Source organism: Rhagoletis pomonella, unplaced genomic scaffold (assembly GCF_013731165.1).
Source record: "Rhagoletis pomonella isolate Grant_MI unplaced genomic scaffold, Rhpom_1.0 Rhpom_scaffold_00003, whole genome shotgun sequence".
Lineage (NCBI taxonomy): Eukaryota > Metazoa > Arthropoda > Insecta > Diptera > Tephritidae > Rhagoletis > Rhagoletis pomonella.
In genome coordinates this window covers 44,055,410-44,067,976 of record NW_023458557.1, presented here as the reverse complement: position 1 = coordinate 44,067,976, position 12,567 = coordinate 44,055,410, and positions in this window count along the sequence as shown.

Here is a 12,567-nt window from a genome sequence, read left to right as displayed (position 1 = left end):
TTTTTCGCTTTCAATGTCATTAATTGTTTATAATGACTTTTGCTAAAATTTCAAAATCAAAAGTTATCAAAACAAATTTTGACTGAGAAATATTATTTTCTACTTTTTAGTCCATTTATAAAAGCGTTGTATATGAAAAAGTTTTTTTTTAATTTTATTTATTCTGTTTTGAACTTAATATTTTTTTTTTTTACTTTTCGAGAGGGGTACCTATGAAGAACAAGTTCTAAAATGGTTGGAAGAAATATCGTTGAATGGAAGCGATAGTGAGGACAATTTGGAAGAAGATTTCAGTGAATGGGCCTTATGAATAAAAAAACTAAGCAGTTGCTTTTTCTTGAGATTTCAAACCTTTTGCTTGATTTATTCAAATAAATTTAAGTAAAAAGTCTGAAATTTTACGAAAAGTCAATTGCTTAGTTTTTATTCATAAGGCTCAATGTGGTAATAAAAAGTCGATTTCATTTGTAGGTACAAGTCACAATAGAAAAGATAAACAATTCCTTTTAAGTGTGAAAGTAAATACGAATGCCTTTAAGATAATTTATGCAATGTTTGAGTTCGTTCGCTTTAAAATATTTTTTCTTTATTTTTTTTTGAATTACCCCTCTAAAAAAGATCATGAAATATGTGTTATTTTTCAATACGAATTATTTTTATTAATTTTAAAAATATTATTAAATTAATTTATTTTTTTTAGTTTAGAAACATATGAAAAATGTTTAAGCTAATTTTTTAAATAAATTTAAGGATTTAAAAAGACAAAATTTGTACTTATTTTCAAAGTAGCCTTACAGGCGAACGTTAGTATTAAAGGAATAAAAAATAAGGTTAGTATTCTAGGGTTAATGTTCACTACGTTTGTAAAACAAACTATCTCTGGTTACGGTTCAAACATCAGCCAGGGGAATGGATAACATTGGATGGTATGCAAACGGTAAAAGTTTTGTTGCTGTTGATGTGCGCATGGTTATATGTATAAACACATACTACATAATAGGTTCTTTCGCGTACGCAATGCGGGATCCCGCGGGTGCCCAAACCAGCCTAGAAATCATTCCCGTACTCAACGAAATGGGTAATAGAGAGCGAAAGTTGGAACGTATTGAATCGTAAGTGTCTTCTTCTTCCTGCCCGAAACAGCCCGGACTTTTTCTCCGGGTAAAAATGGATAAAGTGTCAAAGTGCATATCAGCTGTTTTGTGTTTACATGTTGCCTGCATTTACTTGGTGCTTTTAAGGAATAGTGAACGTCCTGTTGATGTATTTTCAATCTTTATATACTTAAAATCAAATTTGTGTAACCGAAATTCAATTTATAAGTGTTTGCATGTGTGACAAAAACAAAACCAACGTGAATCAGCTGTTTCTCAAATTCTGAGCACGAAATGTGGTTTTTGCGTTCCCATACTTCTGGACTTTGTTCCACTTTTGAGAGCAAACTTTTCGCTTATTCTCTAATTACCGGATCCGGGCCGGATTTTGGGGAAAGAACCTAATTTTGTTGCTATACTACCTATGTATGTATGTATTTCTCCCCAATATAAACATACATATGAAGCGTAGCCGCGAGTAACATTGGAAAACTCCCGCTTCGGATATGTGCAGTTTCGGTGGTTAGCGCAAAGGAACATAGCGACACGGGATTTTGAAGCACGTTGCGAGAAGCATAGAAAAAATTTCGATGAAAAAAAATATTTTTTTCTCAGGTTGAAAACTATCCTATCTTTTAATATTTCATTAAAATCAGTTAAGCGGTTTCGGAGATAAGCGTAAACGAACACAGTGACACGGGATTTTTATATATTAAGATAAGGTTAAATTTCGGAACTGCTGCCAAACGATGATAAAATACCAAAATCTAGCAGCAAAAACACCAAAATGACAACATTGTTCGAAACCAACTGTATTTTAATTGCCTCTAAAGAGTGCAAACTCCAAATTTCTGCACACATTCTTGAGTGTACCACACTAAAATTAAGCTTAAGAGAATAAAATTTGTTAAATTAAATTTCTAAATTCTACACATCGCATTAACCTGCTGCATATATACTTTCGGTCTGAAACGGGGCACTGATACTGCTTCATCATTTCAGGCTTCAAACAATTGCTGCCGCATGCCTCAGCTGCAAGAGTAGCATTGATATAATGTATATGGAAATTACCACAAATTGGTTAAAGGCAAATGCAGCCAATCGATTCGGAAATTGTCATTTATTTGCTAAACTGAATGCGCGTCGAACAATTTAAACATTTTCATATATACATATGAACATTACGGTGGTCCAAAAATGTATGTGTAAAAATGAAATCGGAATTTGAATGATCTCATCCCCGACGATTGCTCTATATCGAAAAAATATACACGTTTTTTATTTCAAAATTAAAAAATATTTAGAGATCGCTGAAAGCGCTCAAAGTTTTCCATGTACTATTTTATATGGGGGAAAAATAAATTTTCGTGGAAATAGTTTAGAATTCTTGAAAATCAATATTTTTCGAACGACAAACTCTGTTTCTTTCAGGAGACGTCCAGTAATAAAATCAAATTGTTTATTTAACCATTTTTTAAATAAGAACTATGAAAAGTGATTAAATAAACCATTGGGTATTATTATGGAAAGTTTCCCGAAGAGAAACAAAGTTTGCAAACGAATAATATTGATTTTGAGGAATTCTATACATTTCTACGAAAAATTGGTATTTCCAAATAAAAAGCATGGAAAACGTTGAGGGTTTGGAGCGACCTCCAAATATTTTTTGATTTCAAAATAAGAAAAAAGGGGCATAATTTTTTGTTTGGAATGGAACAATCCTATTGGGTGAGAGTATTACGATTACGACTTTACTTTTTTTTTTGGAAAAACCTATTGTACACACATATATATACGTATGTACCAGGGATGTTGTGAATATTTGCATTCGCATTCGTTATACAAATGATTCGAATCATTTTACACATTCGCATTCGCATCAAATGATACGAGTGATTTGCGAATGCGGATGTGTACATGAGCAGAGAGTCCACTCTAATATGGTAGACAGACGGAGAAAATTAATTTGAATTAATAAGCATAAATGCAAATTAAAATTTTACCCTTACAGACGCCCTGCAAAAATCGTGGGACTATGTAGTATATTTGTGGTAAATTGGAGTACTTACAAACGTGTTCCTCTATCATGCTGTAGCGGACCAACTCGTGTCTCTGCGCCAGCTTATTGTTTGTTATCCTATCACTGCTCGTGTTTTAACGAAATGTGATTGAAGTTGAGCATTTAGAAGCACATTTGCATGTCTGGCCGTAGCTGAACGTGTAGAGATGCTCGCAGTTAGTTCTTAGCTCCCAGCATGTTCGGGTTCGAATGCCGTCAGAGGCAACATGTAATTTTTATACCCGAGCGCACTTGTGCACAAGGGTATTATAACTTTGTTCACATAACGGTTGTTTGTAACAGGCAAAACGAATCGAGATAGATATAGACAAATGTATACATAAATGATCAGAATGAAAAGAGAAATCGATTAAGCGGTGACTGTCTGTCCGTCCGTCCGTCCGTCCGTCCGTCCGTCTGTGCACACGATAACTCGAGTAAAAATTGAGATATCTTAACAAAACTTGGTACGTGGACTTCTTTTGGGCATGGGACGGATGGTATTGAAAATGGGCGAAATCGGACAATAACCACGCCTACCTCCCATATAACGGTAATTTTCAGAAATACGAAAAGTGCGATATTTTAGTAACTACTGAAGATAATTCACTCAAAATTGATATTTACAATGAGTTTTAGACGAAAAATAAGAATATTAAAAAGTTTTGGCAAATGGGCGTAGCCACGCCTACTTATGGTTACATGCGTATATCTTGGTAACCGCTGCACCAATTTCTTCCAAACTAGGCACAGTTGTTGGTCCTGCTACAACATACCAAATGGCCGAAAATTTTTAAAATCGGACAATAACCACGCCCACATCCCATATAACGGTAATTTAGAAAAATACGAAATCCTCGATAAATCAGTAAATATTAAAGCTAATTTATTCAAAATTGATGGTTGCTAAAATTTTTTACCAAGAAATACGCTTATGATACAATTTTGGAAAATGGGCGTGGCACCGCCCACTTATGATCACATATATGTATCTCGCTAACCGTTCTAGCAATTTGTACCAAGCTCGGTATGGTTATTGTGCTTGCCACATAAAAGCAAAGCATTGAAAATTATTGAAATCGGACTAAATTACGACCGCTTTTCATATAAACGTATATTTCAGTAATGCTTGAAACTTCAATATTTCGAAATTTAAGGACGCTAATTTACTTAAAATTTATACACCCCGGCTTATCGTGTAGCGGTAGTTTTCGGAAAGGTGGAAAACATATATTTAATAATTGCGCCGGGTATTTAATGTTCGGCTCCGCCCGAACTTAGACTTTCTTACTTGTTAATTTTTGTCTTGGTTTTTATTTATTTCGAAAAAGCATTTGAGAAGTGAAGAACAAAAGCGTGTACAAACGAAAAAATATAACAACAATGCCATTGTTAATATGTTGGAGTAGTTTTGTGCTACTCTGATGTAATGCAGGGATGGAGTATATTGTCCTGCCCTAGGACATCGCAATGTTAATTGGACTATACTTATTATATGAATTGTGGTTAATTTTGGAGTACTCCTTGGTCCTTAGGGAGTACTCTTCACACGCATGCATGGAGTAGTCGCCATTTTTGCAGGGCGGCAGTAATGCGAATAAACCAGCCGCAAGGTCGTGGGTTCGAGTCCCACGGCCAGTAAACTTTTTTTATTTATTTTTCATTCTTTTTTTATAAGTTCTATATTTTTTTTACGTTACTTTCAGTTAGTTGTTGTTGAATTTTTAACAAAATTCATCTCTAAAAATTAAAATTAACTAACAGTAAAATAAGAAATGTGATATAAAATAAAGCAAATGAAAATAAAATAAAGTAAAATTAAATATATAAATAAAATAAAATAAAAAAATATAAAATAAATAATAAATAATAAAAACAAATAATTTTTCGCAGTCGCTCCAACCGAGTATCGAACCTGACAGCTACAGGCTGGTAGCTCGCAACTCTCACCACTCGGCTACCGCGTACGTGAAACTCGACTGCTTCCTTTGCTTATATGGTAGACAAACGGGCTCGATTATTTGCATAACCGGCCTTTATTTGCTTTGACTCATGCATTTTCCTCTTTAATATGCGCATAAGAAGCTGAACAAATGCACGAAATTTTTGGGAATTAACTCGGATCCGGGCAGTTTTCGTTGACAACACTGGTCAGCTGTTTTCTTTTCTACAAGTAAGCAAACAAAGTGCGCGTGTTCCGCGTCCGCAGTAGCCGAGTGGTAAGAGTTACGGGATACAAGCCTGTAGCTGCCAGTTTCGATCCTGGGTTGGAGCGATTGCGAATTTTTTTTTTGTTTTTATTTATTTTATATTTTTTTATTTTATTTGATCTATATATTTAATGTTACTTTATTTTGTTTTCATTTGCTTTATTTTCCATCACTTTTTTTTATTTTACTATCAGTTAATTTAAATTTTTAGAGTTGAATTTTAATAAAAAGTCAACAACAACTAACTGAAAGCAACGTAAAAAAAATATAGAACTTATAAAAAAAAGAATGAAAAAAAAATAAAAAATAAAATGAAAATTTAATTGGCCGTGGGACTCGAACCCACGACCTTGCGGCTCGTTTATCCGCATAGCTGCCGTCTGTGAGGTCAAAATTATTATGCGCATATGTATGCCAGATTATATGCATAAGCTTTGCCGTCTGTCACAGCTTTTAATTTGCTTTAACTCATGCATTTTCCCCTTTAAAATGAGCATAAGCAGCCGAACAAATGCACGAAATTTTTGGGAATTAACTCGGATCCGGGGAATTTTCGATGACAACACTGGTAAAAACGGCCAGTTGTTGTCTTTCGTACAAGTAAGCAAACGAAGCAGTCGAGTTTCGCGTACGTGGTAGCCGAGTGGTGAGAGTTGCGAGCTACAAGCCTCTAGCTGCCAGGTTCGATACTCGGTTGGAGCGATTGCGAAACATTTTTTGTTTTTATTTGTTTATTTTATATTTTTTTAATTTATTTTATTTATATATTTCATTTTACTTTATTTTATTTTCATTTGCTTTATTTTATATCACATTTCTTATTTTACTATTAGTTAATTTTAATTTTTAGAGTTGAATTTTATTAAAAAGTCAACAACAACTAACTGAAAGCAACGTAAAAAAAATATAGAACTTATAAAAAAAAAATGAAAAATAATTAAAAAAACGTATACTGGCCGTGGGACTCGAACCCACGACCTTGCGGCTGGTTTATTCGCATTACTGCCGTCTGTAAGGGTAAAATTTTAATTTGCATTTATGCTTATTAATGCAAATTAATTTTCTCCGTCTGTCTACCATATTACTTGTACAAAAGACAACTGGCCGTTTTTACCAGTGTTGTGTTCGAAAATTCCCCGGATCCGAGTTAATTCCCAAAAATTTCGTGCATTCGTTCGGCTGCTTATTCTCATTTTAAAGAGGAAAATGCATGAGTAAGAGCGCGCTATGGCAATGGATTCACAAAGCTATGCGGAGCTGTCGGGCATAGTAACCATAGACGCATCTATGTCAGCTTCTGGTTGAATTGTTGAGCCACAAGCTATAATTCCTCCTATGCCTGAAGAACTGGTTCTAAATCCAGTTAATGCAATACCAGCTTCTTCCAAGCTATTGAAAATATGATTTTGTTAGGTCCACCACCTGGTTGCGCTTGCTTCTGCCTTCGGCCGCGCTTAGGGATTATAAACCTTACTAATGAGAATTCTCTTTTCTGTGTTGCCGGAGAATGGCGCGGAAGTCCTCTTCTACTGTGAAAGGTATAAAACATTTATTGTGCATATTACTCCGGCTACGACATCCACTGCATCTTTGCGTAGAACCCACATCGAAATTTACAAACAAAGTGCATGGTTCAAACCGAATTATCAGAAATTTTGGAACCTTTATTTTAAATGAGAGTTTAATCCTTTGACCACACGTGCATGTTAAAGTTTCCAGATTCGGGTGATGCGTTTGGATACAGCAACCCAAAATCGTTGTGCTAATAACTACACACCACTAATATTTCCTGCAAAGACACATCGATTTACATCTTTTTGCTTAATTTTTATCTCGCTTCCGACACAGAATTGTTTTCGTACGAAATTACGCAAAAAAGCTTTAGGCTTTAGTTCGAAGATACGATTCGGATTGCAGCATACCATTTCTACGATTCGTAGCCAAATCCGAATACGAAAGTGCTGCAGAATAGGGGTGTTAGTCTAATAATGTGCAAGTTTCAAGTGGTTAAAAATTACAGTGGGTTTTATTAGAGAATGAACTGTATTTTAATTGGAAATTCTTAAAAATAAGTAATTAAATATAAGTGGCAAACAAAAAACTTTACAGTCTTTACTCATACTCATACTTAATGTGACCAACTATTTCATAGCTCAAAGAAGTACAGAAACTGAAAACCAAAAATAGTATGAAAGTAATAAGAAAATGGTAAAAGCAGAATATGCAAAAACGGTAACAGTGTACCAAGCAAATAAATTTTATTTATTAAAAATCTATAATATTTATTATTCTAAGATAAGGCGTTCATTCCCAGCGATCTACTAATCGTACAGAGACACGTCACGTATCAAATTAAAGTGCTCGATCTGACACCTTGCACGAACATTCCAGATTTAAAACTCATTACACCACTTTTGAAATATTTGCATGGCAAATTTTTTAAAATTTGGCATTGAACAAAACATTGCTACGTTCATTTCAATAGGAAGCAACTGCTGAGCGCTCTTAATATGGAGTAAAAAAGGACGCCCACAGCAACACCTTGAAAGAGCGTTTTCAGAGCGCCTCGATATGGAGTGAGAAGGGAGTAATTTTTGTTATCTTTTTTTTTTCTCTAGTATGTGAACTGAAAAAGAAATTTTCAATCAAGAAGAAACTGATCGTCATTTCCGAATGTTCCTGAAAAGCGACCCCGCTTAATAAACTGTTGATGTTATAGCAGTTTCGAATGCATTTAGTGTTAAAAAGGAACGTATTTTAAACAAGATAAATAATATTTTTTGATTTACTTCAGGATTTTTCCGTTTTTATCTGTTTTTTACTGAATAATATGTAAATCATATTTTAATTTCGCGTTTTTTTAATACAAAGAAATGATGAAAACACTTAAATACTTATTAATTATAAACCAAATTAACATTTAAAAAACCGTAAAGCCCCTTTTCGTTCTACTATCGGACTCCGCTGGTATGCTAGGAACCATATTTTTGAACAATTTATTTGAACAATTTGAAAAGTAAGTAAATGGAAAATAACTTTTTATTTTCTGTCAATTTCGATATAAAATTCAAAAAATTAAAATCATTTTTCACTTAAATTGCTTCCGTGAAATTGGCTGTAAGAGTATATTTTGTGAGATGTAACCCATTGAAGGATTGAGCGAAAAAATAAGCACTGCACGATAGTTAATAAGGAAATGGTTTAAAATGTTGTCCGGATAAGAAAAAGTTTACTGTGGCATCGATACTGTTGTTCCTGAATATCCACAGGAGCAAGTAAGATTCGCCACAGAATTTTCAAACTCTCTAACAGCTTTTAATTTTTCTTGATTGAGTAGCCATTTGTAGTGAAATTTTCAGCTACATAGCGAAGTGAAGTGATTGAAAGTCATAATTTATGTGTTGATCTATGAGTATCTATCTTAACTTAAAAGGTAGTATTTACCAAGGCATATCAAGCATGTATTAGTGCAAAAACAACATTTATGTGTATTTTGTTGTTGCTGCTATTTTAATTCCTCATTCCAGAAGAGAAATCCTAGTTCTCTGCGACAACCTATAAAGGCAGCAGCGCGGGCAAACAGGTGCTGGATACACTGAAAATAAAATCTGCGTAAATATAACGAAAACTTGCGTACATCCTACGAAATTTTTCACCATTTTGGGCCACGAAAGTTTTCGTCAATTGTACAAAACCGTTTTCGTACATACTACGAAAATATGAGGCATCAGATCTTAAGTATATTTTACGAATGCGTTCATATTACTATTTACTAAAGAATTTCGTATTATTTCTTTTGTTTTTTTTTACGAAATTTTTGTAAAATGCAGAAAAATAATTCGTATTCGAAATTATTTTCGTAAAACCTGCGGTTGTTGCTTTCATTCGCCACACTGTAAAAACCATAGTACGAGTTATAACACAACACTTTTATTATATTTTTATCGCGAATTTTGAGCGTTTTTGTTTAACAAAGTGTTTTGCAGAAACGCTTTACATTAATGATAAAATATAATGAAAGTGTTGTGTTATCATTTGATTTCCATCTGTAAATAAAAAATGAAACATTTTCAAACTTGTATGGGACAGCTAAATTTTAATTGAAAAATTTAGGTATAGGTAGATAAATGCGCTATTCATCCGCCCATAGTTTTATGGCGAATTTGTGTTACCAAATAAAAACACTGTTGATTCACTTTTACATTGGAGTTAGGGATGTTAATTTTCAGCTTTTCCGATCACGGGATTTTCGGGATGTCGTTATCACAATCCCGGGATCCCGGGATTAGTCCCGGGATTCCGGGATTAGTCCCGGGACTTAGATATTCATTACTTTTCAACTAAAGTCGAAAAAATGTTTTCTATATTGTTTGAGAAGCCTCCCTACCATAAAATAAATAATAAATAAATGGGTTTGAAACCTACGTTTTTATTTAAAGTGGCGTTTTTATTTTTTCTCTCTGCCTTCAGGATTTATTTTAAAGGACTTTCTAATTTCAAAGATGTGATTGATTCCAAAAATTATTTAAAAAATTCAATCCAATGTAGAATAAAAATATGGGTACCGAATGCAAGAGGAAATCTCTTTAGAATTAAAAAAAAATTGAATATTTTGGATTCACAAGGACGAATTGGCAATTTTTTAAGCTAATAAAGTTAAAAGGACGAAATTCGAGGATGTTATCGAGTTTATATAAGTCCTTAACATATCGCACACCTAGATCTAAAGAGAGCTAACTCAAAATTCATAGCGGGAAATATAGCTGCTTGTGGATTATAAAAAGGGTGAGAAAATGCCTTTCCACTGCAGTTATTCAAGTTTTTCTTACACAAATCATTGAAAACAGTTAAAAAACAGCATCAAAAATCTCATTATTATGATTCCTTTGATTAAATTTTTTAATGTTTTTATGTAGATTTTTTAATTTTAAACTGTTTTATCATTTGAGGGGAATTTTTCCAAAAAAATCTTTAAAAAACAATTGTTTCATAAAAAAATCCATTTGGTAGAAGTCTTAAAATATACTAGGTTTGGTAATCCCGCCGGAAAAACCGCAACTTTTTTTGGTGATGCAGTCTAATGTACTGTAGTCGAAAAAATTATAGCCGCACCAAGTTTTTAAAAGTTTTAAAATATTATTTTTGTTGTTATTTAATATTGGTTAGTTTTGTATAGTTCATTCTTTAACAACATCCGTATAAATACAAGTTTAAAGGCAGTGTCACACGATTGGGTATTTGCCAAAATTTGGTGCAAATCGTATCTCAAATATTTTTCTTTATCCCAATCACGAAAATTAATTTGTTGAAATTTTTAAATTTTTTTATTTTGTACCAATATCCCAATATAAAAATATACAAATGTGTACAAATGTACCAATCGAGTGCCCCTGCCTTAAAAATGTATGCAATTTGAAAAAAAAATCAACAAATTTTCGTAAAAATTTCGAGTTTTTTATTTAGATTCTGAGTATGCAGTTTTGTAGCCCATTGAATTCTAGTGAATAGAATAAAGTACAAGTTTCAAATGGCTAAAAACTACGATTGGTTTTTTAGAATTTTTAAAGAAGCTCGAAATTTGAACGAAAGTTTGTTGATTTTTATTTTAATGTTGCGCAAATTTGGAAACTTGTATTTACACGGGTTTTGTTAAAGAATAAACTATATTGTTATAAAAAAAAAATAACCAAAATTAAATAACAACGAAAATAATACGTTAAAACTTGGCAAAAAGTGGTTCGGCTCAGTGGAGTAGCCAGGGGGGACGGTTGGGGGGATAGATGTCCCCCCTTCGTCAGTGAAATGAAACTTTTTATTTTTGAATTAATAACACAATACTATTTTAACCTTCCGATTTATAATTTTTTTATTTCAGACTGATGACAAGTTATCTTTTAATGAATATATAAAACTAGCGGAGCACCCGACGTCGTTCGGGGTAAACAAATAAAAATATAAAACAGTAATGGGCTGTTTTTGCTTACGCGTAAAAGCACATTTAGCGCATTTAGCTCTAAATGCTACTCTAAATGTACATTTATCCATGCAAAATTCGTCACCTAAATGCAACTAAATGCATCTCTGCATTAAGAATCTAAATGCTAAAAGCAACCCTGTGATCTTCCAAAATTTCCATGATTCGGACATGGTTTAATGAGAAAAAGTGCAACATTGCTTTTTCGCGTATACAGTGGCTAGCTGCATTTCAGTGATCGCCGATCGAGATTTCATTTATTATTTTATATTATTTGCATAAACAAAAGTTACGCAAATTCAACATCGATGTGATGCTGATAGAAGTCGGGATCAATTTGTGATCAACTCTGATTGTTTTGTTTCCTAATTAAATGAGGAAATTTTAATTGACAGCACCGACAAATGAATATATCAACAACCAAATTTTCGGTTAAGGTTAAAACCAGTTTTTATATTGAATTTTTGGTTTAAAATTTATTTTTTCCTTTTCAGTAGTGTTTTTTGCACATAATCTTTTCCGTGAGAATTGATCGTAACAGATACGGATCTGAATAAGTGACTGGAACACGGCTGTTTGTCAAAAGCATACGATTTCGAACTCGCATAAATGTACATTTGCTAAATGCGATAGCATGAACGCTCTTCGAAAACATATGTTCAAAAGTGCTAAATGTTGCATTTTAAATGCAGCAAAAACGCTGCATAATACAAATATTCAGTTCAGCATAGTTTAAAGGAGACAAACTATTTTCTTTGTTTACATTAAGGCATCCTTATGAGCCATACTTTTAGCTTTATCGTGCTTTAACTAATATATGTTGATCATCACTTGTGCTACAAATCTTGTTCCATTATTAATATTAGGTGGATTAAGGTAACGATCAAATTTCTAAATTAAAATTAGTCTACTACGGTACATTCCGTTTAGCTGCCTATTCGATTAGCTGTTTTAGTATAGCTGCACTTTTCTGGTAGAATGCTTAATTCTGAAGGAGTTTTATTCATTAAGAATGAAACTTTTTCGTTTAACAGCATAGCGGGATTAAAAAACAATTTAATCTTTCCATTTCAAAATAATCTAAAGACGGTAGGGCTTCAAAAATAAGCGAATAGATTAATACGAATATGGTTCCCAATTTATGGCTGATTAAAAATTCCACGCCTACGGGATGAGCCACGTCCCCTTTTATTAAACTCATTCATAAACACCTTACTATAAGCACCTACC